Below are 25,216 nucleotides of genomic sequence, written 5' to 3' on the forward strand. Positions count from 1 at the left end.
TTCTAATTCTTAGTGGTTGTATTTATTTGTATGATTGTGTGCATACCTGCATAGGGCTTCAAATGCTGCATAGCTGAAGTTACAGGAACCAAACCCAGGTTCTCTGGAAGAGCCATCTGTGTAGCCTCTAAAGTCCAGGGTTGACTGGAGGACTTACTCGGTGTGTGATGCAGCTGCAGTTAAAGCATTTCACTGAGTAGTCATTGACATTCAAATCTGTTCGTCCTTCCTCCCCTCCCTCGCTTCCTCCCCTCCCCCTCTCTCCCTTCCTTTGTGATGGCCTTGAACCCAGGATCTTTTGAGATCATTGGGCCAGTGCTCTACCACATAGATACACCTTCAGCCCTCAAATTGTATCTCTTAACATCATTATGTGATGTGAGCTCTTGTCCTTCTTATCCTTCCTTATTGACAGAAATGAAAAAGAGGTTTTTATTCCTCTGGCCCTGGTCAAGTGCTTGTGTATTTGTCACCTCTATTTGTAAAGTCACACTTTTTTTTTTTTTTTTTTTTTTTTTTTTTGGTAGGATGAGGGACATGTGCCAGGGCAATTGTGAAAATCGAAGTTACTTCTCTCTTCCTACTGTGGGCTTCAGGGATTCAACTCCCCTTTATCAGGCTAAGCAGCAAGTGCCTTTACCCAGTAAGCCATCTTACCAGACTGGTTCCTTCTTCCTTTTTTAAAAGTAGCTTTTTTACCCATTCCTTTTGGTCACATTCTTTTGCCATACCTGAAAATGACCTCTTCTATCTCTGGTAATTCTCATTTTTCTTATATAATTGTTTTTTCTTACTGTGTCCAAATTTACATTTTCAAAATGTTTTATTCTACAAGAATTGTTAACACCTGAAAATATTTTAATATTTATTTTACTTCACACATATGAGCAAGTAGTACTTCCCTCTTGTTAAACTGCTATGACTTCTCGAGCAAAGGATAAATTATTCTGTGTAATATATGGCAAATATACAAGTGATATGTCTCCCCACTACCATTCAATAAGAACACCATTCCCACCTTATAGCTTATTTTTGACCTCATCTCCATATTTTCTCCAACTGTAAAAATCGATTACTGTTCCAATTTGTCTATTTATCTTTGTCTTTATCTTACTTTCCTTTTGAGGCAAGGTCTTACCACATAGGTCTCCTTGGCCTCTGTGGACTCACTCTGTGGATCTCTTCTTGAAGTCACTGAGATCAACTTTCTCTGTCTCTGGATTGTTGGACTTAAAAGCATTGACCACCACAGCAAGATGGCTTTATTCTTTTTTAAAGTCTAAATTTGTCATCTTTCACATCATGTAAATAGGTTCATGTTGTCTGTATTCCTCTGCAGCTTGCTGGTTTTGCTGAGCATTATGTTGGTACTTATGTTTTTTTTTTTTTTGTTTTGTTTTTTGTTTTTTTGCATGTAGCTGCTACCTATTTATTTCTGCTGCTGCTTAGAATTGTCTTGCTCACATATTACTAAAATATATTTGTATTTTCTATTAAAAGACATTTAGATAAGTTCTAACTTTTAAAAGTGGTAAATAATACTATCATTAATCCTGTCTGTCTACAATTTTCAACTTTTCTGTAGGGATAACTTCAAGAATTATTGCTTTATACAATGCAACATTATTTTCCAAATACATACTAACTTCACACACATATCCTCCATCAGTGTGTATAAAGGCATCTGCCACCACCACCTGGACTGAGAGAATTGGGAGGCAGAATATTTTATTTTCTTTGTATTTTACTTGATACCCACAAGTCACTAGCTTTAGTATAATTTTATTTTTAAAGTGTTAAACGTGGTGTTGATTCCTTTGTGATGTATGTGCTTTTCGCCTAGTTAAAGAACTCTTCCCAGGAGTGGGGGTGAGAAAGAAGCATCCATGACTGGCAAGTTACCTGCCGAGTACTATTCCCACCACGAGTAAGAGAAAAGCTAAAGGCAGTCAGGAATGATAAAGGAGTCAGAGCCACAGGTCGGAGAGAGAGAGAGAGAGAGAGAGAGAGAGAGAGAGAGAGAGAGAGAGAGGCCCCAGAAAAGAAAAGGAGACCACCAGAGGGAAAAGGGGAAGCGCAGATTCTGGCCATGGCTGGAACAATTCTGCAAGAACTCAGGATGCTTCTATAGTTCAGTCCCAGGAAGAGGATGCCACTAGGGATGCCAAGTAAAATGCTGTTAGTGCCCCTGATGTTGGCAATAATTATTTTTAAAGATCAAGTTTGGCTTTTTTTCTTCTTAAATTGTAGAATTTTATTTCTTTTTAAAGTTACATTGTTAGTACATAGGGTACTTGATTTTTATGAGGGGTGGGGCGATGCAGGGATACTGATGAGTGTATCTCAGAAGCTGAACTGAAATGAGGGAAATGGGATTTTCTTGGGTTTTTTTTTTTTTTTTTTTTTTTTTTTCAGATTACTGGTTTCCAAGAAAGGTTGTTTGATATTCACTCTTGAGGACGTTTGGTGGAGAATTATTATAGAACAGGAACAGCAGAGGCATGACTGCCTCAAGTAACAATAATTGGCTTTTCTATGGCATCATGATGCTGCCACTCAAAAGAACAAAGATTCCTGCTTTGTTTTTTCAGTCACCCTGTTCTCACCAAAGCAAACTATAAAGCAGAAAGCAAGGCCAAACCACTGGTTGGGTGTGGCCTTCAAAGGCTTGCCTCTCAGGATCAGCTTCTGCCAGCTAGGCCCTACCTGAAGGTCCCACAGCTTCCCCCTAATATAGCACAGCCAGTTTGTGCAAATGTTCAAAACATGAGCTTACAGAGGCCATTCCGGATTCAAACCATAACACTAGAAGTTTGGGTTTTAGCTGATAGTTGATTTTAACTTTTGTGACCAACAACCTTCTCATCTGTATACTTTGGTTTCTACAGACTGGCGTGTATGTATCTGTGTTGTGCTTCTTTTCATTTCTCATGGTTGTAATTTTTTTCTTTCTAATGCTAGTCATGTGCATGAAGGATCACCAGTAAAGGAGTTATCACCTCTGTGTTCTTGAAGCTTCTATGTTCTAGATTGGGAGAAGCTAGGGTGCTTAGGGAAGTACACTGTGAGGAGATGAGGTTTGAACAGTCTTTTGAGTATAGTGGAGAGGTGAGATAGAGTCTTGGGTACCCAAGGCTAGCCTTGAATTTTTAAAAAATATATTTTCTTGAACATACTATTATTTTTATGTGTATGGGTGTTTTGCCCATGCATCTTCATGTGTAGTACCCACGGAGAACAGAAAAAACATTGTATTCACTGGAACTGAAGTTACAGATGGTTGTAAGCGAGCATGGGGGAACCAGAACGGAAATCTGTATCCTCGACTGCTGGGTCCTCTCTCAAGCCCCAAAGGCTTGAACTCTTCTTCCTCTGCTTCCACCTCCCAAGCTCTGGTGATCACTGAGCCAAGATAAGGAAATTAAAACACACACACACGCACTATGAATCAGAGGATGATAATGCAATAGAGAAATTAGGTTGTGATAGATATATTAGATGAGGAGGAACAAGGAGCCAGGAATATTGGAGATGGAGTGAAGAGGAGGGTATTGTAATTGTTTAGATTACAGAGAGAGGACCAGAGAGGGAAAGAGGTAGAAGACTATTATTATTTCTTAAAAGTAATAAGTTGCTATTAGAACTTTGACCAAAGAAATAACACAACGTAAGGCAGTGGGTGTGTTTATGTGAGTACATGACCATGACCATGTAAACAGCTGTCCTAAGAATCTAGCAAGTCAATGATGACTTGAACCTTTTAGGGGACAATAGAGAGAAATCAATTAGAAGTGCAGTTAAAGAGTTCACACTACACAGTAGGACACCAAGCTTGGATAGCTTGTTAACCTCAGGTGTAGCCAGAATATATTTCCCCAAATTCATATATGTGAAATTGCAGTGGTAAAAGTTGCAAGCCTGATGACTTGAATTTTATTCCAGGAACCTTTGGGAAAGGAAAGGAGCAACTCCTAAAATTTGGTTTCTGACCTTTACATGCACACTGTGGCATAGTTGAACACATGCTCACACATATAATCTATAACAATAATAAAATAATTTGAAACATGGCCACATAAAATTTACATTTAATGCCTATATTTAAATCTAATTCCTAATATACAACTACTGGGAGGTTGTACTAGGAAATGTTCAGGTCCTGTGGGCTCTGCCCTCTGTCTCTGAGACAGAATTCATCAAACAGAATCTTGCTTTCTGTTATAATACTACATTGCATTAATGCTACCACAGCAGGATTAAATTCTTGCCCTGCTCTTCCTGCTGTGGTAACAATGCTCTCCCTGACAGGTGCAGTGCTCCATCTACCACCCTAGAATCAGAGGACTCTCAGGTGATACCAGATCTACTGGCATCTGGTCCTAAACTTTTTAGACCATAACTGTAAGAAATAAATTTCTGTTCTTTATAAATTATCTCATCTGTGGTATTCTCTTATAGCCCAAAATAGAATAAGACACTCTCAATTTCAATGTCCTTAGTAGTAAAGCAAGAAATAATTACTGTACAAGGTTTCTCAAGGAATTAGAATACAGAAATAGTAGTAAACTGGGTGTGGTGGTGCACACTTTCAGTCTCAGCACTTGGGAGGCAGAGCCAGGCCGATCTCTGTAAATTCAAGATCCACACTATGAGTTCCAGGACAGTCAGGGCTATAGAGTGAAGCCCTATCTCAATAAACAAATAAATAAATGAAAAGAAAGGAAATCGCCTTTTCCCCCAAATTAGTATCTTGATGCACTAAGTTCCTTAGAGAATTTGGGGGAAAAAATGCATTTATTAGAACGTAGTCACTATTGTAAAATGGAAAAAAAAATGATTTTATAAACCTGCAAAACCTGAGAGCCAGGCTATGCCACATGAGTCTAGAACTAGAGGTATAAGTATTAAAAATGAAATATGTAATTTAAACAGTGAAAAGCTAGAGGGGACATGGTGTTCTGCCACCTTTCTCTTTGCCTGCCCCTACTCCATTTTCTTCACTAAACAACAAACCTTAGGTGTTTCCTCGTCGCTTGACCAAAAGCACCAAAGAAACAGACTTTTTTCTCAGAGCTCAGTGACTGGGACAATTGACCCAACAGGAGTGTTTTCTGTGGGCTTGTATTGCAGAGACTCTAACATCGCACATAGAGGATGTAAGGGAGGGCCTCCCGGAGTGGTATCGGTGAAAGAAATAAATAGCAGCTGGTCAGTCTAGTGGTTAAAAGTCTGCTAAGATTGATACCACACGCAATGATGTAGCCAATAGTCAATAAACTGTTTTGAACAGAAAATAATTAAAGCAAAACAAGTTATATTAGAAGTGTTTATTGTTTTTCAAACACTAAGCATGACCCCGACTGACAACCACCTGTGAACACATCCCCTGACATTAAGGTTAAAAGAATTCAAACTATCAGTAGTGGGAGGGAGGGTGGTGGTGGGGCATGGGAGGATGGGAAAGAGGAAAGGAGGGAGGGAGGGGAAACTGGGATCGATAAGTAAAATTAATAAATAAATAAATAAAAGGAATTCGAACTAGCTGAACTACTGGGACTCAGTTGTTAATCCTTAATTTGAGCTATAATCCTTGTAGCTCCTTAGGTGAAACTCACAAGCCCTAGCTGTGAAACATATCTTTGTGTTTATTTTTTATTTATCAAAACTCTGTGTAAGCTACCATCATTATTATCAAATTAGACATTACAACCTAAAGGAGACTGGCCCATCAGAGGATTCCCTTCTGGCAGCCTGATACCTGGAACATCAATTGCAACTTAGTGCTCCTTTGACATGGCCAAGGGCAACTCATGATGAAAGTTCTACAGGATTTTCTCATGAAAAACAGTGCCTGGCAATCATGTTAGCTGTTCAGTTTTTTTCTTACTTAAAAGAAGTCATGTAATATGCTTTATTGTTTTTCTGTGATCAAAAGTGTCAATAAAAACTGTGTGTAGCAAAAAGTTATTAGTTTATATTAATTATGCATTATAATGTTTCATAATGACATTGCATACATGTATATAGTATAGTTTGATGATCACTTCCCTCCCTTACCTTCTATTATCTCCCCCCTTGTAATAATTCCCTTTTCCCCAGCTAGCCATATCCAGCCCCCCCATCTTCAGGTTGCATGTGTATTTGTGCATGTGTGTGTAAGAGTTTCATCAGGGTTGGTTACAGGAGAATGAATGAGAGTTGCTTGTAGGAGAACGTCATTTTATCCCACTGAAGACAATGTTCCCTTCAGCAACTCAGCTGTTGAGCTGTGTATAAATCTTCAGGAAGGGTGGGCTGTTACTGCTTTTCTTCCATCTATGTAGGCATGCTTCTCTCTTTCTCTCCTGGTGACTATAATGGAGTTATTCTCATGAAAAATTGATAGGTTGTAAGATTAGACCTGACTGCAGTGCTGGAACTTTCTCTGCACATTTCATGCTACTCTGCCTTTCCATGGGAAATACTAAGTACAGGAGACATGGTGAGAGAAGTAGTCAAGTACCACTCAATGCTGTATGTCCGTTCAGTCACAGCTCATATGGTAGGCGCTAGGAGCTGTGTTGGGCAGGTCCATGGGTCCACTGAATGGAGAGCTCCCACAAAGCCACTGCATCTCGCTTGCATTCCAGAGTGTTAGCACCTAGGATTTGAACTACCTTTTGTGACTGTTCAGCTCATTCCTGTGGACAGTTGGACATAGCCCCTAAAATAGCACAGAACACACACTCCGGTTCAAAGTTAGGAGGTGAGTCTGGGAGAAGCTTCCCCAAGTAAGATATCCTTTTCAAGAGCAATTCTTGGTGTACTCACAGAACACTTAGAGCTCTGATTTTGTGCCAAGACTACTACTCACTCTGTAGACCAGGCTGGCCTCCAATTCACAGAGATACACCTGCCTCTGCCCTCAGAGTGCTGGGATTAAAGGCATATGCCACCATCCAGCTAATAATCATTTTTTAAAAAGAAGCAAAAGGAGTGCAGGAAGTCCATGGTCTTAGGCAAATCCAGTTCCACAAAAACTTTTTTTCCACATGGAATTTAAGATTTTATCCATGTTGCTTTGAAATTTTTAGGAAATATAATGATATTTGGACTTCATAGAAACTTTGTGTTGGCCCTTGAACGGTGGAATTCAGAGGGGAAGCATGGGAAGTGAAGATTTCCTAACAGTAAAATAGACTGCTTTATTCTGGCTAATAAATCAGAGCTGTCAAGGAGGAGTCAGAATATTTGCCCACTTAGATAAAGACAGAATGAAATAATGTTTAAGAGCATGGCTGCTTTTACAGAGGATGTAGATTCTGCATCTACATGGTGACTCACAATTGTCTGAAGCTCTAGTTCTAGAGGACCCACGCCCTCTTCTGGCTTTCTCTGGCACCAGGCACTCAGGAAGTGCACAGACATACATTTAGGCAAAACACTCATCCATATAAAATGTTAAAAATTAGGTAATAATAATAATAAATAAATAAAATAATAAAAATAAACCTATCCCTTGGGAAGCAGAGTCAGGCAGATCTCTGTAGGTTGAAGGCCAGCCTGGTCTACTGTTGGGGATCATCATTCTCACTACCTTAGGCCTCTGAGATAATGAGCACACAGGTTTACAGGTCAAGAGAATGGTAAAAAAATCAATAATATATCTGTAGTTTTATCCATTGCCACTAGTATATGAACTGTTTGCCTCGGGGAGCTGAGGATGATGAACGTTATATTATACTTTACCATATATACTCTGTGTGTGTGTGTGTGTGTGTGTGTCGAATTATGTTAATTGAGACCTAACAACACCCACATTCTATTCCTAGACTTTTCCTAGAATAATATTCAAAATCCCCTTCAAACTTTTGCTGAAGCTTGTAAAGGAGCAACTGAATTGTCTTGGGTTACACTCTTTGATTGTGAAACGAGAAGTGAAAGCAACTGTTTATTTAATAATGCTTGACTTTAGCTGGTTTTGAAAAATGGAAAAGAAGTTTTTAAACGAAGGCTCTCTCCTTTACCTCCTCGTATTTCTAGGTGGTTCTTTTGGGAAGGTAGTTAAGTGATGAGTATCCATTGGCTAAAAGGTATCCTTTACTTGAAAAGCCGGTGACTATTATTTCTCTAATCATTTCGAGATTTTTGACAATTAAAAAAAAAAAAAAACAAACAACAACAACAAAAAAAAAAAACCTGTTTTGGAGGAAAAAGTGATTTCAAAATTGGGGCAAGTCTTAAGGCTCACATAAGGGCAGCTGGGGATGTAGCTCAGTGGTAGAGCGCATGCTTCGCATGTATGAGGCCCCGGGTTCGATCCCCGGCATCTCCATTTCGGTTTTGCCCCTCCTGAAGGGATACTTACATTTTGTAATGTCAAATTATTACATATTTTTATATTACGTCCTGCACTACATTTATTTTGTCCACTATTATTTTTTAACTACAGCTAATAAATAGAGCCAGGGGCATAGGATTGCTTTAAGGTATTTTAATATCAATTTATCTGAAACAAATGGATCCAAGAACGTAGAAAACACCCTATGCATCATGACAGAAGCGAAGCATTCTGGAAAACAGACCGTTTTCCAGAATGAATGGTTATTTGTGTTGCACGGCTGGCCTTTAGGGCAGAAGTAATATTGCCTTGAAAACAAAAACTAGGCGATGTCGCTAATCCAGTATTTCATAGCGCAAAAAAAACAAAAACCAAAAATCTGTATAGGCCTGAGGAAACGGAAAATGTCCAGATCCTTGAGAGCAAATTCAATTGCTGGAATAAACAACGTATTTTTTTTTTCAGCAGAATCAGAGGGGAAAGAATTAGATTAAAGTTGTTATGGTAATTTTGGGGCACTGGTAGCACAACCGGCCGGTTAGCTCAGTTGGTTAGAGCGTGGTGCTAATAACGCCAAGGTCGCGGGTTCGATCCCCCGTACGGGCCAGGGCCGTTTATTTTATCGCTTCACTCGGTCTTCCACCAACCATGTGATCACTGCATTGAACTTTTCAGAGAGAAAACAAATTGTCCAAGGAATAACTTTTACCGGACGACCTCGCGGTCAGTGCTTTGCAACGAATCTATCTCACTTCGGTGAAGTGTAAGAGACTCGTTTTCCTTAGCGAGACTGTTCATAGCGTTCAAGACCGGAGGAACAGACACCACCTAGAGTGATCTGCAGGCAGAATTTGGGGTAGGAAGCCAAGCCTCTAGAGAAACTTTTCTTTTATTTAACTTTTGATTTCATAGATGAGAAAATGTTAAGCCCTTTCCAGAGTCGGCGTTAGCCTTCAGAGCGTTGACTGGAGTTAGAGAAGCCAGGCGCCCGTCCCTCCGCTCTGTTCGTCATTTCTTTACAGGACTCAGTTTCCTGTGATCTTCTTTCAGGGTCCCAGTCCTATTACCCTCTGTGTTCCCCGGACAGCTGACTTTTCCGTTTATCCGTGAACTCCTGGCCGCTGTTTATCTCTTCACCTGCCGCGTTATCTTCCGAGGGAAAATGCCCCACATTAAGTCCTGAGGTTCAGACGGGTTTGGGGGCCGTGCAAGAGGGTTTCCCATCCGCCTCCCACCGACACAAGTGCTCAATTTCAGGATTGCTCAGAAATGGGCCCTTTTGGGTTTCGCTTCCAGATAACCACTAAATAAACCTGAGGAAAAGAACAAACACCACGGTTGTTTCTCTTACAAGGGTATGTCAAGAGGTGTTTATACAGTTCTTAGAGATTTACCGAAGAAACGTCCAGAAAAGTCAAGTAGCCTGGCTTATCAGGAAAAAAAGAACAAACAAAACAAAACACTACCGAAGTTAAAGGCACGGTAAATCACGTTCATTAAACATTAATCAATAAATGTTAAAAAGTTTGTTCAATAATTTAGAAAACAAAGAGAAGTTTGATGTGCGGGGCTCGTTGGTCTAGGGGTATGATTCTCGCTTAGGGTGCGAGAGGTCCCGGGTTCAAATCCCGGACGAGCCCTTCTCCTTTTATGTCACTGAATTCTGAAAGTTTAAATTTAGTTTTACTCTTAATGGTGGCAACGTGGAGTCGCTTGTGCAACTAGTTTTTCTATGCACTCCGTTCTGGATTGTATCTGGGAATCTCTTCTAATTAAAAGAAGTTGTTTTTAGATTTGACTTTCACTTTTTTCTCCAGTGTGTCTCAGTCTCTCTAGGCCAGCACGCCCCGCGCCATCCAAAGGGGTTCTGAATTCTGCAAAAGCGATACAGCTGCATAGTGCGGTGACGCCCAATTGGAATTGATTTTTCTTCAAGTTACAGGTTCTGAAAATAGTTTCTGCTTGATCGTAATGAAGTAATAAATTACATGGTAATCCTACATGAAAAACACAACTGCCACAAGTTAAAAGTCTGCGCCCAACGTGGGGCTCGAACCCACGACCCTGAGATTAAGAGTCTCATGCTCTACCGACTGAGCTAGCCGGGCGCTTGTGACTCAAGCTGCTACACTTTTGTAGAAGAATACGTATCTTTCCCCCCATTTCTTAAGGTACAAATTACGATTTTAGATTTTATCTTGTGGTTTATATTACTTTTCTAGGTAAAATTAAACTCTAATAATAAAAATTTCGCAGCCAATTATTATGCTATATTCCACTTTACGTTTTCCTTTTCTCATCTACTGTTGTCCATCTTTTCTTTCCTAGTTTTCCTCTTCCTTTCTGTTTCTCTATCTTTCTATCTTGAGCTCCCTTTCTTCTTCTTACTTCTTTCTTCCCCTTTTCTCTTCTTTTTCCTACCCTCTGTTTTTCCTTGATAAACCACAAACGTTTCCTGGATCGCTAGTGTTTTTCCAGAGCTCCAGACCTTGTTGCTATCTTGGCCCTGAGCACAGTCCTGGAGGAGCTCAGTTCCAAAGGCATCATCCAGGACCCTTCTCTTTGTGATCCCCTGATGCTTTCTGCTGGGTTTCCCATCACCTGCCAAGTCTCCCGGCTACCTTGCTCTTTGTGTTAAGAACAGACTTGAGGGGACAATAATACCTAGTGTTGACAGGAGGTAAATCATCTGATCACATGTCTGTCGGGAAGGCTGAGTCGGCCGGATTGCCTGTCAATTTCATAAGTTCATAGCAAGAACTAGAACTATGTGGTTTATTGCAATTTTCAAAACTGGAAAGATCAAATTCATATCCAAAGTTGGCTAGCATGTAATCAAAGCAAAGGGGCTTAGAGGGTAACAGTTACATCATTTCGAAAATCCAATTAACACTCAGCACCTCATTAAACCTGCCAGGAAGGAGGCCATCGAGATTGTACTGCCAAAACACCCACCTCTGAGTGCCCAGTCACCCTTCCCACCCTCTCCCACCCAAGCCTTTCTTTTTCCTTTAACTAAGAACCTGAATATTAATATCTTCATTTGACACAGCATGTCAATCCATATTCTAGCTATTCCATAGAACAAACATAAAACAAAAAACAATTCAAATGCTGCCTATTCAGAAAGGCAGCTCCCTAGGTCTGGCAAACACAACCAAATCTAGTAAACTATGAGGATGGGTTCCCTAGATTTGGTAATGTTGCTGGAACGTACACAGTGAAACTGGGAATCAAACATTAACAGTAGATTTAACCTACAGTGATCGGAGCCATAGGGTCTTTCAAATCAATCGACGAATGTAATTAGATGATTTCAGGTGGTTTAAATAAAAAGATTGATTTTTTTCCTAGTGGGAGACAAGAAAATTCATGCTCAAAGCTCTGGCTGTTTTGGGTTGCAGCACAAGCTCTCTGGCAGGGCCTTTTGGGGACACAGTTCTATTAGATCTGGCCTGAAGTCTTCTTAGCCTATCTTAGTTTTAATTCCTTCCTCTAAATGCAGCTACACTGAAGGTTAAGGCTTCACGCTATGCATTTCACGCAGAAACAGTTCAGTTCCTATAGAAGACAGCCAACCAAGCAAAACAACCTGTGACATTTAGTCAGTCACTCCTGAGCATAGCCTGATGTGTATCAGGTGGCACGTGGATGTTTTCTTATGTTCAGTCAATGTGATTGAATGGACTTTTAAAAATCTCATGCGATCTTTCCTCGTGAGAGATCATCTACAAGCAGGTGCATGCTCTTTGGTGAGAGAGTGCCAGGACATAACCAAACCAGGAAGCAGTCATCGAAGGGGCCATCTGCAAGACCGTGTAGGTATAGGAATACTTTTGAATTTAGCAAGGCTCTGGATGAAGGACACAAGCTGAGACAATCTCTATGAACACCTGGGCCTGTTCAGGGATGGTGTTTGATCTATCCGCAGGCAAGTGCATGCTTTAAAACACCTAAGCACTCTGAGAGACACAAAGGATACAGGGGTTCAGGGACTAAGTACAGTTTGCGACTGGGTCTTAGGTGAAGGGAACAGGAAATCCTTCATTTTATCCCATTGCATCCTCTCCACCCCTTCCATTCCCCCCCCCCCTTTTTTTTTCCCAACCTCTCCTCTCATATGGTTTGTCTGTTTACACAGGCTCTCTAAACTCTTTACCTGGACCGGGATGGGCCTGAATTCGCTGAGATCTCCCTGATACTGGGATTGCAGGCGTACTCAACTCCATCCAGATCAGTCTTGTTGCAACTAGAGGTAGATACGTTTCAAATCTTGCTGATAAATGGGGCACAAACTGGCCTTTTAAATTCACCGTAATAAAGGTTGGTCATCGCAAAGTACACAATAGTTTTGTTTCTTGTTTTTCAAACTCCTGTTTTCTTCTGGGGCCAAGGCACCAAGTTGCAGAAATCTTGTTCCAAAGAGGCTGGATCTTAAAAAAAGAAGGAGGAGGAGACGGAGGATGAGCAGCAGCAGAAGAAGGAGGAGAAGAGGGAGGAGAAGGAAGAAAGAAGAAGGAGGAGGAGGAGGAGAAGGGTAAAAATAGTGAATAAATAAAAAGTAAAGGCAGCTCTTACACGATTGACACAGGCTGTAACCTCTCGCAGAGATGGCATCACCAGTGGGAAGGTAAGTACACGTGGCTCCTTCGATAGCTCAGTTGGTAGAGCGGAGGACTGTAGTTGGGCCTTCTAGGTATCCTTAGGTCGCTGGTTCGAATCCGGCTCGAAGGAACTCGAACTTTTAGCTATTTTTGCTGCCGCACCCTGCGTGGCATTTTCAATATTTGAATCTGCCTAACTCTATTCTCGATGTGCTATGAGATGTATGTACTTTCGAAAAATCGTTCTCTGTAATGATTTTTGATGCAAGCAGGCTTCGACTTCATAGATCATAGAATCCCACCCCTGAAGGTCCTTGTGCCTTGAGAAAAGAGACCAGGAACGACGTGGCCTGGCTGGGAGGGTCTGAAGCCGGAGTGTGCCCTCCACGCCTGGGAATGGATCCCTCGGGTAATCGGTGGGGCACGCGCGCCCCTCCAGTGGCCTGAGAGTTCTCAGCAGCTGGACCTCAGGCTCAAACACCTCAGCCCTCATTTTCAGTGCCTCGGGCCGCAAGGGAAATCTGTTCAGGATTTTTGGCTTAATTATGCTACGGTGGTTTGATGTCGGTTTTTCTTTTCCAAGGGGCTGGGAAAATCTGGAATATATCAGAATCACCTGGAGGTAATTTAAAACCTTGGAGGTGCTAATTGCAAAAGGTATGCGGACGATTGTAATGAGCTACAAGGGCTTTTAAAACACTGCTAGGCGCTGCCGGTTTATCACCCAAGAATCTCAGGCCAGCCCGGGCAATAAAATTTGTCTTAAAAACAAACAAAGCAAAAGGCACTGCCAGAAAATAAATGGCAATTTTAAGAGAGAAATGCTAAAGGAGATTAGTTCAAAAAAGACCTCAGTATCAGTAGAACGTTTTTGCTAATTTTGTACTAATCCCATCGAATTACATTATTCCTACTCTCAAAAATGTGATCTCGGATACAAAAATGTGATTCTCAGTTACACTGTGGAAGAGTGTCAGAGATTAATATCAAGTGATTGACAAAGATTTTGGATCAATATACCGAAGTTGTACAAGGGTTTTGTGCTTTTGCGATATCTTGTACCTTCTATCCCAGGGGTCAGAACTTTTATTCTCTTAGCAAATTATTTTTAATTTTTGTTGTAAATCATAAAGATCTTAAATTAACATGAAAAACCACGAGGCCGGGCTAGTTGCAGGCCTGCTTGAACTGGCAGCTCCGGGATGCCTTGTGTTTTAAAAGTGTGTTGGGGCAAAAGAAAAATAGTCTAATTTTTCTTTTCAAAGATTATGTTTGGGCCTTCGGATACAAAATTTATTAGATAGCCCTGACTAGACTTCTCTGCAAGGAACAGTAAGTTGTAACTTAGAGGGAGTTCTAAATTTCTTTCAATATCTTGGACAGTATTCTGGGATATTCTAGAACGGGTAATAACCCCAGGGTGAACGGAAGCAAATAAGCAAACAACCTTATCCAAACACACCTATGCTCGACCTACACTTCCCTCATCTTACTATCCAAGGGGAGCGCGTTTACTTGCAGCTGTAAGAACTTGATAGGAGGCACCAACATGGCAACTCACAATTGTCTGTAACTCCAGTGCCAGGGGACCCGACACTCTTGGAAAACACCAGTGCATATAACGTAAAAATAAACTTAAAAAAGCAAACCTAGAAATGTGAAAACAAAAACAAAACAAACAAGCAAACACCAAAACCCAAAAAACAAACAAACAAACAAAAAAGCAAAAAAAAAAAAAAAGAACTTCATATGAAAACGAGAAATAGGTGAATAAAAAAGATTAACTATTGGAAGTGTAGGCGTGCAAGTTCCTTTGAAAGTAACAAAACTCCAGCTCTCCAAGTCGTGAGAGAAATCTCTAAGAACTCAGCCATTTTCTATAGAAAAGCTTGTGACAACAATTATGCTTTTTCCGGGTTGCTGAGGGAACCCGCGAACGTAAGAAGCGCCTTTTGAATGAAGTCTGGTGTCTCTAGTAGGCTGCTCTTGCAAGGTATTATGGGAAAAGAATGACCCCCCCCCAAGAAAAATTGAGAATGCGGGCATCGATCCCGCTACCTCTCGCATGCTAAGCGACCGCTCTACCATTTGAGCTAATTCCCCACCTGGTGTCATGTGGCTGCTGCCTTGCTCCCCCTTTGATATCTAGATTTAACTCACTACCAGCAGTTTCGATCCACCAAGTAGAGGTTTTGTTTGCTTGTTTTTTTTTTTTTTTTTTTTTGTGGGTTTAATGTTTGCTTTTAAAAGCCCAATGAAATCTGGACAAATGACAAAACTGAAATGGAGAAGGTGAGATATCGTATTCAAGAGAGTTTTTTTCTGGCTGGGTGTGGTGTTCCGTAATCCCAGAGCTTCAAGGAAGGAGGAGTCCTGAGTGAGGCAGGATAATTGCCCCTCTTGAGGCTAGTTTGGGTTACAAAACAAAATGAAGCTCAGAGGTTGTGGTTTGGTAGTCGCGGGACAGCCCCGGGTGACTTCCACCCTGTGCATTAGACACAGCACCGCCTGTTCTGCGCAGGTCACAGGGATGCGGACAGGGGTCCGGGACTCGCAGATCGCTGAAACATCAGTGCTGGGATTGGTAAGAAGTTAATTCCAGAAGCCTGTGTATAGACACCAGATGCCAGGTGGAAATTAAGCTTTCAACGGAGAAAAACACTCTAGTTCTCCCGCCGTCGAGGCTGGGCTTTGGCTCACTCCTGTGTCCTCATCAATCCTCAAACCCTCTAACTTCTAAGACTGTGTCCAGACATCGATCGACTCTTCCGTCCCTACGGTTCAAAACAAACAAACAACAAACAACAGCAAAAAACAAAGGGCTGACCTTAAGAAGCGAGCCCTTTGTTTTTTGTTTTTGTTTTCTTTTTTCAAATCACTGTCGGAGGTCACATAGCCAAGAGTGCGTCTGTATTGGTTAATCCTTTAGTTAATCCCTTTTGGTTTCTTTAGGCACGATTTCAAGGATTTTCAAAATTAGTGTTCCAAAGTAAATGCTGAAAAGCTGATAACTTGAGGTAGCCCTCAATGACCTTAAATTCACTGTGTTGTCGAAGATGATCCTTAAATCGTGATCTTCCTGCCTTCTTTCAGGAATATTTCACCACCTTCGGCTAGAAGTGCATACATATACGGGTTCAGACTAGAGAAGTCTTTGTAGAAAGAGAAAAGAAGTAATTGCTTTTTCATTCTGAGTGCCCCTTTTGGTGAACTTTCCGGAGAGTTCACCAAAAGAGACTTCCTCTTGTGAGCTTAAGGTTTATTTTTAAAATTCAATAAAATCGGAGCAAGATATTAAAAATCTAAAGGGAGAAAAGGCACGACATATTTAAGTCAGTGATTCTAGAGCCAGTTGTGACTGAATTGGAGGCCTGCGTGGGCTACTTCATGAATACCAGGCCAGTTGGAGCTAGAAAACCAGATCCTTTAAATATGAATAAATAAATAAATAAATAAGCAAATAGGAAAAGAAAAAAGAAACACACTCATCCTAAAACCTGATCCATGTCTCTCTGAGCTGTTCAAAGTGCACACAACACACAGGCCTTTTCAGAGCCCTAGACCCCAACACAGGCCTTTCCTGGCTCTTTATACCAACCTTAACTTTTGCTTGTTCATTATAGTCAGTGTTGACACAAAGAGAATGACTTTCAGCGAAAGGAAGCTCCCCCACATAAAAGATTTTAAATCTCAGATACTAACCCTTGCATTCCTATTTTGCTGAACTATCATTCCTCTCTTAGACACAGTCAGAAGGTGAGCCCATTCAGAAGGCATAGATCCACATGCTGGCATGACTACACTCAAGGTATGAGATCTTCAGCAGGAACAAAGCTTGGGCTTCTAGTAACACTGGATGGGGGGTTAACTTTCCAAACTGTCAGTTTCCAGGGGTACTGGAATATTTTACAACTCACACTGAAGTTTTGACAGTTGTTAAATGGTGCCACTTCCCGACTTTCAGGAAGAAATGCCAAGCTACGAAAGTGACCAAAAGTCATTGCTGTCCACAACCCACAACTGTCTTCCTCAGTTGTTTTGAATTTAATGCAACCGTATCATTTATCTAGCAAAACTCGACAGACCTAAGAGAAACAGGGCAGCACAGAACAAATCAGACAGGAAGGGCAGGGTACAGTGATATATATCCAGGATATATACCCATGAAACTATCAGTCTCACTATATAAAATATGTCAAATGTCTGAAGGGGATTACTTTAAAAAGTTACACCTTTAACATAACAAAATCGAGATCATATAGTATTACCAAGGAAAGGTGTAATATCTCCTTCGATAGCTCAGTTGGTAGAGCGGAGGACTGTAGTGGTGCTCCCTCATCTTTGAGGTATCCTTAGGTCGCTGGTTCGAATCCGGCTCGAAGGACGAGTGTTTTGAAGGAAACGTACATGTAATTCCTCAACAACTCTCCTGAAACGTATAAAGGTTAAGATATAATAATCTGTCCCACCTTCTGCGCTTTGCTCTTTAGACCCACCAGAAGTGCAGAGTGTCAAAGGTCTCCTAACCACAAGTCTTCACCTTTTGCCAGGAATGAGGACATAGGTGACAGACTGTGGTGGTCTCCTGTGGTTCGGCATCATCGGTCTCGACGCAAAAAGAATTTTATGAGTCCATAGTAAGCCTTCCCAAAAGCAAAACGTCACGAACCATTTCCCAGGTAAAGCCATCAAGTTCAGCGTGTCCCCAACACACCCTGCCCACCTCTGACAGTTCTGCGAACACAAACCTGGAAATGTGCAGTCCTCTCACTGGGGGCGGTAAAGGTTCGAGTGAGCGAAGACGACTAAAGGAGTCTTTCAAAATGACAGGTGATGGATGGAGTTTCACGCTGGAATCCCAGCAACTGGAGAGGTTGGAGCACGAGAATCTAGACACAGCTCGTAAAAATCTGAAGTATTTGTTTTTGCTGTTGATGTCTGCGCTTTGGTTTTTCTTTCTCAGAGGCTTTCTGGTACACCTGGCTGCTCCAGCTCCTTGCAGCCTTCCCTCACTCCCCACCTTCTCTCCTAGCCGAAAACTCTCTGGAACCATCGATGTTGCTGTAGGAGCGTGCAGACCTCCAGAAGCTGCCCACTCAGCCCCCAGCTCAGCCCACTCTACCTGCAAAAGATGCAGCAGCTTCAGTAGACGAGCGGAGGATCCCCATGAGAATGGTCTTGAAGGTCTCTTCAGAAAGTAGGGTAACCCTCAGGAAATTCCTTCTGGAACAAATATTCTCTTTTTTCCGCCAGCCCCGGCACGTTTGTCTTCAAAAGCTCTGGGGCTAGAACAGGAATCGAAGTGCAAGAATTCTTCACTTTAATTTTAATGTGATGATCTTTCAGTTAAAGTACTAGAAATATTTCCATAAACGTTACTTGCTCTCTTTACCTTTTATAACTAATACACTTTAAAATCTGTAAATCCCCACAAATCAATAAAAGCTTCCTAGATGGCTTCCTATGTTTTTCCCACGGTACTCATTGTTCTGTCTTAGGCACCAGAAAACTGAGTGGCACCGTAGGTGGTCGCTAGCTACATAACAGCATGCTTAAACATGCAATGATTAAAATGTATCACCTTTGAGGTATATGTTATGTTTTGTTTATTTGTTCCAGTATAATTGTTCAATATAACATGGGCCACTCCATTCCTAAACACATGCAGTTTTTGTCAACTTTATACAAGCTAGTCATCTGGAAAAAAGGGACTTCAGTTTTGAAAATGTCTCTGTCAGATTGGGCTGTACCCCTTAAAAGACTTTCCTGGCGGTTGTCTGCTTTTTAAACTTAATCACAAAGAAAACCACCAGCTATTTTTTATTTCATAAATCAACAAGCTGTTGACGCCTCCCTTCGATAGCCAGTTGGTAGAGCGGAGGACTGTAGGTGAATTTCTCTGGGTATCCTTAGGTCGCTGGTTCGAATCCGGCTCGAAGGAGGAACATTTTGGTTTGTTCCAATTAACAAAAGATAGTATAAAATACCAATATTTATTAAATCAATGGTCTGAAGAACTTTAGAAGTTCAGACCTACAATTTAAATGATGGTCTTTTAGAGATAAACATAAAAGAAAAATTTTCATACATGTCATAATTCATATATTCCATAAAAAATATCCCTGGATGACTTATTTTCCCCAATGGTACTCATTTTTCTTAGTATCAGGAAGCTGAATGCACCACAGGTGCTTGTTAGTCAACATGACAGCATTCTTATAAATGGAATGGGTAAAATTACTTTTTGAGTGTATGTGTAATGTTTCATTTACTTGCTCCACTACAATTGTGCAAACTAGTATGTTCACCCTTTTCTAGATCCATGATAAAGGCATCTCATGCATTTGTATTTTCCTTTGTCCAGAAAGGAGAATCATGCGCTTCTCTGGTGAAAGGGGCCTATGTTATCACTGTGGTGCTAAGGAGACTGGGAGAGTACAGCGGGGAACGTCAATAAAAGAGAATGGATGGTTCCGGTCTGTAAGGATTCAGTGCATGAACATTCCTAGGAGCATTATCGGGGGGGGGGGGGAATCTATATGAAACACTTATACATTAAAAAGCACACATCTCAAGCATGTTCTTAATTACCTGTTGTGTGATCACTTGCTAATTTACTTTTAAAATATCCTCAAAAACATTTCCTAAAAACATCAATTTTTTAGATGAATCAGAGGAATTGCAACAAATCCATCAGCTATTTTATAAGCCTTAAAGAAAACAACATTGTCTTCCTTCGATAGCTCAGTTGGTAGAGCGGAGGACTGTAGGTTGACATAGTGATCCTTAGGTCGCTGGTTCGAATCCGGCTCGAAGGAGAGGCACTTTTGAAACAATTTCACCAGCCTAGCTAGACTTCCAAGATTTTTTAAGAACCCTGTGGCAACCAACGTCATGTGAATATATACAATTATCAAAGTTGGGGTGAAATAAGCAAACATAATTCACAATCAAGTGCTGTTCAAGTTCAAAGAAACCAAGCAAGGTTTTCTTCAAGTTTCGGGAAGAAGTTTCTTTTCGAAATTCAGGAGTGTCTACAATGGGCTAAACCACGATTTTGCATGTTCATTCATTGGCTAGTCAACGATTCTTCACGATCCTTTACTATATCCATATTTTTAAAGTTAATTAAATTTTAAAAGTCTCTTGTAGCCCAGGCTGGTCTCCACCCCTCCCAAGAACTGATGATTACATGGTTGCCACCACTCGCAGTTGACTTGGTACTTAACGTGTATTTCCCTAACAATCCCAAGCACACACAAAATAGAGAAATAACGTCAGGTGTTGCCATTTAGCTACAGCGTTGAGACACCCTGGCATCGTCTTCACGTGTGTTCCTCCTCCAGCTCTCAATGTTTTGTAGTAACTCCAGCGTCGCCACTGCTGTTAAAAATTAAAAGCAGGGCTCTGTTCACCCCACACCCGAAAAGAAGCAGAGGTAGCCAACAGAAAGCCCTCTCCAGTGAAAGCAGCAAAACAAACTCACGATAAATCCAGGCTTAATTATTAGCCTTCAGATGCACCCGAGCTTTACAAATAACACCCGGGGCCTGACGACTGTTGTCCCGGATTCTGTCTTCTATAATTTTCGTGGCGATGGAGGATAAGAAATTATGTGGGGCCTCGGCGAGAGAACACTTAAAGCCTGGGCGGGCTCCTCCGCAAAGCAGGATACTGGTGGTTCACGAATTGCAGCAGCATCACTGGAGCCTCACCCGCTGGCCTCAGCAGTCTGGGGCACAGAGCTGCGCCGGTGCATGGCCCCGGCGCCGCAGGGCAGGTCCCATAGCAACACCTGCCGGCCACTTAGCGGCGCCGGCGACCAGCTGGTATGAGGACGGCGCCCCCTGGCGGCAGTGCCGAGGCTGAGCAGGCTACTGATCGAAGCGTGGCCAGAGAGCAGAACTGAGTGTTGCTACCCCACACCCTTCGCTCATCAGCTAGGAATAGAAATAGATTCGAGCACAACAGTAGGCAGAGAAAGTTCTTTAAATAATACTTTTAAAGATTTAAATACTCTGCCGGGCAGTGGTGGCGCACGCCCTTAATCCCAGCACTTGGGAAGCAGAGGCCGGCGGATCTCTGTGAGTTGGAGACCAACTTGGTCTACAGAGCTAGTTCCAGGGCAGGCTCCAAAGCAATACAGATAAACCCTGTCTGGAAAAACAAAACAAACAAACAAAAAAATAAATAAATATTCTCAGTTTATAATCACTAGAGGCGCGTTTAAAATTTAAAAGTACAACCAATTAAAGTTCCAAAATTACATGTGCAAATGTATAAACTGCTTCAAAAACTTTAACTTTAAAATGTTTAAAATTCAGTTGAAATTTCAAATAACCAAAAATTCAAAGCTCTGACTGAAATTTACCAACTGAACTCATAAAGCTTTTAAAAGAGGGGTTCTCCTCCCTCAGCCGCATTCGCACCATCGTCCTGGAATAAAATACTGTTTTGGTCTCCACAACATAAACTTTCCCAACAAGTTCTCCAAAAACCCCGCGAGACGCACCAGGACACGTATTTGGTGCATGCAGGCAGAAACATTCATATACATTAAAAAAACAATTAAAAAAAATAAGAATATTCCCCCAGAGCTCGCCTGAGGTCACGGTTGCACCTGGCGGAGGCGTTTCACAGGAACCTGTGGCTCCGCCTTAGTCCAGAGTCGCTCCTTTGGCCTCGCCCCGCCCCGCCCCGCCCCGCCCCGCCCCGCCCCAAACCCGGACTCTACCTCTGAACGTCCATTCTCGTTTGCATTGACTGCTCCGCTCCCCAGCAACTGACCACGCCACCTTTTATTGGTCTTCACGGGATTGTCCCATCCCCCACGCCACAAAACAACACACAGGAATTACGTCATAGGCCACCTTTAGTCCCTTTCCTCTTAGATCGGCTCGCAGGATATGCGTCATCGGGTGGCGACGGGTTTACGGCTGTCGTGCTCCCCATATCCGCCATCATGAAAGCCGCGGAGTTGGTGGGAGAGCAAAAGGCGCCGATGGAGGAGAGCGGCAGGAAGAGGCAGAGCTGGATGCAGAGGCGGCGGAGGAGCAGGAAGAGTCCGAGGAGGCGGCCTGCAACAGCAGCAAGAAGAAGAAGGTAGTGCCGGGAATTGTGTACTTGGGACACGTCCCGCCGCGATTCCGTCCCTTGCACGCCCGCAACCTGCCCAGCGCCTACGGCGAAGTGGGACGCGTGTTCTTCCAGGCCGAGGGTAAGCCCCCGCGATGACTTATTGCAGGCTGAGTACGGGTGAGGCGTGGGTTGTTGGCTTTTGGAAGGTTCCGACTCCCTACTGGCTGTTAAATTTGTGGCATTGATGTCTCTTGGAAGGCTGGGGCGGGGTAGGAGAATGGAGAGGGTGGGCGGATAGAGGCAGTAATAAGGCCCGAAAGATAGCCCTGATTTTCAGATAATCCCTGAAACAGCGTGTGATAGCCTCCGTCAGCCTCTTCCACCTCTTGACAAACACAGTTTGGAAACGGAGGTGGGAACTGGTGCGGCTATTGGTGTTCAGGGAGCTGTCATTTGAAGACAGGAATGAGTTAAGGAAAGAGTCTGCACCTTACAGGTAGTCCTTTTCCATCCACAGCTGTGAACTAACACCCGAGCTAACAGGTTTGAACTTCTGGCCAAATAGAGTGTGTCTCAGTGGATGCTTGACCAGGATGTTCCGTTGTTTTTGGCCCACAGACCGCTTGTGAGACGCAAAAGAAGGGCAGCGGCGGCCGCAGGAGGAAAGGCGGCTAAATACAGCAAGGACTATACAGAAGGCTGGGTGGATTCCGTGACAAGCGCATAGCCAAGCGAGTGGCAGCCAGTCTACATAACACGCCCATGGGTGCCCGCAGGCGCAGTCCCTTCCGTTATGACCTGTGGAACCTCAAGGTGAGGTTCTGCGTTTCTCTGCCACACTTTGATTACTCCCTCCAGCCCTAGCCCAGGCACATTGTCCCTCTTGCTAACTCCTAACAGCTCCCAGTTTCTTCTCCCGCTCTGGCTTTCCTGTCTTGACCTTTTCCTATTTTCTGGTCCACAGTATTTGCATCGTTTTACATGGTCCCACCTCAGCGAACACCTTGCCTTTGAGCGCCAGGTACGAAGGCAGCGCCTAAGAGCAGAGGTTTCCCAAGCAAAGCAGAGACTGACTTCTATCTTCAAAGTGTAGAACGGGGACAACGCTTCCTTGCAGCTGATGGGGATGCTACTCGCCCTAATAGCTCCTGGACATTTGCACAACGTCCCACAGAGCAGGAGTTGAGGGCCCGGAAGGCAGCACGGGCAGGAGGGCGGGAACGAGCTCGCCTGGCTCACGCCCAGGACCAGGCCAAATCCAACAGAGGGCTCCTTGCCAGGATCTTTGGAGCCCCTCCACCTGCAGAGAGCAAGGAAGAACCATAACCAGCAAGGGACTCCTGGTGGAAAAGAAGCTGCTTGTAGTTACCAGCTCCCTCTTCTTCTGGTCTGCCTCCCGCAGAGTGTAACCGAGTGTCAGTCCAGGCAGATGTTTTCATGTTTTCTCTCTATTCCACAGATCAAGAGTTTGGTAAAAGACTTTTTTTTCCCCCTGGGCCTCTTTTACCCACCATGATCAAATCCTGTTAGGCTCCCTGCTGAGAACTTAGGCTTACTATCCAAGATGATTACTGCTGGAGGAGCCAATTGTATTTTGTTTGACTTCTGGTTGCCTGCCTCTCTCAGTGTGCTCCTAACGGTTTCTGGCTCCAGGAGTGGATTTCCCTTCTACTAGAGCAGCAATGACACACCCATGTGGTCTATGATGTTCATCCACTGGGGGGAGAATTAACAGGAATTGGGTTAGTGGCCCAATTTGAAGTTTTTGTTTGAAAATAAAAAGAATTGTTATACACGTTTTAGTTTTCAGGTGGGAATCATTGAGCTTCAGTTTCTTTTGAAGCAAGATTACTACTCAGTTATTGTAGCAGATATGTTCCCAGTGCTCCTCATACCTTTTTCAAGTGTCCAGGCTAGCCTTGAGGTTATTCTGTAAGTTGCTCAAGTAAGCCCTGAACTTTGAAATCCTGTCTCAGCCTCCCAAATAACTGGGATTATAGGTTTGTGTCAGCCAACCTAGTTTCAATGTTCTTAAATAAATAAACAAGTAATTTCTTTGTTCAATAAATTTCTTATCTTGAAAAGATGTGTACAAGCTGTCATGAACCCTGTCTCTTAAAATACTCATTTTGGTTCATGTCTTACGTACAAAAGTTGCATGTGTGTTAAGAAATTTGCTACTAGATCTAAGGCAAAAAAAAAAGACTTTGCCAGTGTATAAGCTCTTCATGGATCCATTCCACCTGCCTTTGCAGTCACTGTTCCGTATCTCCATTCCCCTTCCCTCAGTCCATCCCTCACTGTGGTTCTATCACATATACTACCTTCTTCACAAATTCTGAAGTTCTTTTCCAATAGCCTGACACCCTGGCCCCTCATTCCCTCCCCTACAAGCTCAGGTGCTTCTTTGAGATCAAGTCAAACAGCATGTCAGCTGTCTGCCCCACCTAAAATGGGTGCTCTGTGGGGTTGATATTTGCTTCTCCGGTGTTATCAGGAATGAAGATCGAACTTTATCTTTGACTCCTTATGGTTTCAGTTTGTTTGGCAATAAAAATTCACTAACTCTTTGAGTTACTGTGAGGAGAGATTTTATAAAAATCCTAAATAATATGCTCTGGACTTTACCCATGATGTTTACTTTGACAACCAATTTGGGAACTATCATCTATTTGTGACAATGATAAGGAGTGGCAGAAAGTTCTTTCTCTAAAGAGTCATATAACTAATAAAAAGGAGAGTTAATCTTCATCTGGGTCTTGTAACGAGTATGGTTTTTCTGCCTGCCGCTTGGTCTTGTCCTGTCGCTGCGCCAGCCCCAAATAACACACAGAGACTCTGTATTTTATACAATGCTGTTGGCCCTGTTACTTGTTTCCTATCGGCTAGCTCTGCCTTAATTATTAACCCATTTCTGCTGATCTACGTATTTCTTACCAGGAGCCGGGCATACTGCTTTCTTCAGACTCTCCATCTTGATTCCTCCTTACTACTTCCTCTCCTCCTTGTCTCCTAGTCCCTCCTATCTTCCTTTCCTATTGGCCAACAGTGCTTTATTTATTAACCAGTATGAGAAACATATACAGAATGACATCTCCCATCATGGGTCTCTGTTTAAACATACTTTTTCCACATTAAGCTCTTCTACAGGAACAATGGTAAGAACAGAGAGTAAAAGGTTCTGCTGTAGGACTGAGCCAAGTAATGAAACACT

At 42.5% G+C, this 25,216-nt stretch overlaps 9 non-coding genes and 1 pseudogene across 9 annotated transcripts; 8 read left to right on the forward strand and 2 right to left on the reverse strand.

The window, feature by feature from the left end:
- Nucleotides 1-8,242: 8,242 nt before the first annotated feature.
- Trnaa-cgc (transfer RNA alanine (anticodon CGC)) lies at nt 8,243-8,314 on the forward strand. The gene has a single exon. It is a non-coding gene; the product is annotated as a tRNA-Ala (tRNA).
- A 538-nt stretch (nt 8,315-8,852) lies between these two features.
- On the forward strand, nt 8,853-8,927 carry Trnai-aau (transfer RNA isoleucine (anticodon AAU)). Its single transcript has one exon. It is a non-coding gene; the product is annotated as a tRNA-Ile (tRNA).
- A 961-nt stretch (nt 8,928-9,888) lies between these two features.
- Nucleotides 9,889-9,960, forward strand: Trnap-agg (transfer RNA proline (anticodon AGG)). The gene has a single exon. It is a non-coding gene; the product is annotated as a tRNA-Pro (tRNA).
- A 395-nt stretch (nt 9,961-10,355) lies between these two features.
- On the reverse strand, nt 10,356-10,428 carry Trnak-cuu (transfer RNA lysine (anticodon CUU)). The gene has a single exon. It is a non-coding gene; the product is annotated as a tRNA-Lys (tRNA).
- A 2,538-nt stretch (nt 10,429-12,966) lies between these two features.
- On the forward strand, nt 12,967-13,054 carry Trnay-gua (transfer RNA tyrosine (anticodon GUA)). Its single transcript is given in 2 exon segments — nt 12,967-13,003; nt 13,019-13,054. It is a non-coding gene; the product is annotated as a tRNA-Tyr (tRNA).
- Nucleotides 13,055-17,212: 4,158 nt separating this feature from the next.
- Nucleotides 17,213-17,308, forward strand: Trnay-gua (transfer RNA tyrosine (anticodon GUA)). The gene is made up of 2 exons: nt 17,213-17,249; nt 17,273-17,308. It is a non-coding gene; the product is annotated as a tRNA-Tyr (tRNA).
- An 820-nt stretch (nt 17,309-18,128) lies between these two features.
- Nucleotides 18,129-18,249, reverse strand: LOC127229499 (small nucleolar RNA SNORD22). Its single transcript, XR_007835143.1, has one exon. It is a non-coding gene; the product is annotated as a small nucleolar RNA SNORD22 (small nucleolar RNA).
- Nucleotides 18,250-18,777: 528 nt separating this feature from the next.
- Trnay-gua (transfer RNA tyrosine (anticodon GUA)) lies at nt 18,778-18,865 on the forward strand. Its single transcript is given in 2 exon segments — nt 18,778-18,813; nt 18,830-18,865. It is a non-coding gene; the product is annotated as a tRNA-Tyr (tRNA).
- Nucleotides 18,866-19,657: 792 nt separating this feature from the next.
- Nucleotides 19,658-19,742, forward strand: Trnay-gua (transfer RNA tyrosine (anticodon GUA)). Its single transcript is given in 2 exon segments — nt 19,658-19,694; nt 19,707-19,742. It is a non-coding gene; the product is annotated as a tRNA-Tyr (tRNA).
- Nucleotides 19,743-21,830: 2,088 nt separating this feature from the next.
- LOC127229497 (activator of basal transcription 1-like) lies at nt 21,831-23,347 on the forward strand (annotated as a pseudogene).
- The last annotated feature ends 1,869 nt before the right edge of the window (nt 23,348-25,216 follow it).

This window comes from Phodopus roborovskii, unplaced genomic scaffold (assembly GCF_943737965.1).
Source record: "Phodopus roborovskii unplaced genomic scaffold, PHOROB, whole genome shotgun sequence".
Taxonomy (NCBI): domain Eukaryota; kingdom Metazoa; phylum Chordata; class Mammalia; order Rodentia; family Cricetidae; genus Phodopus; species Phodopus roborovskii.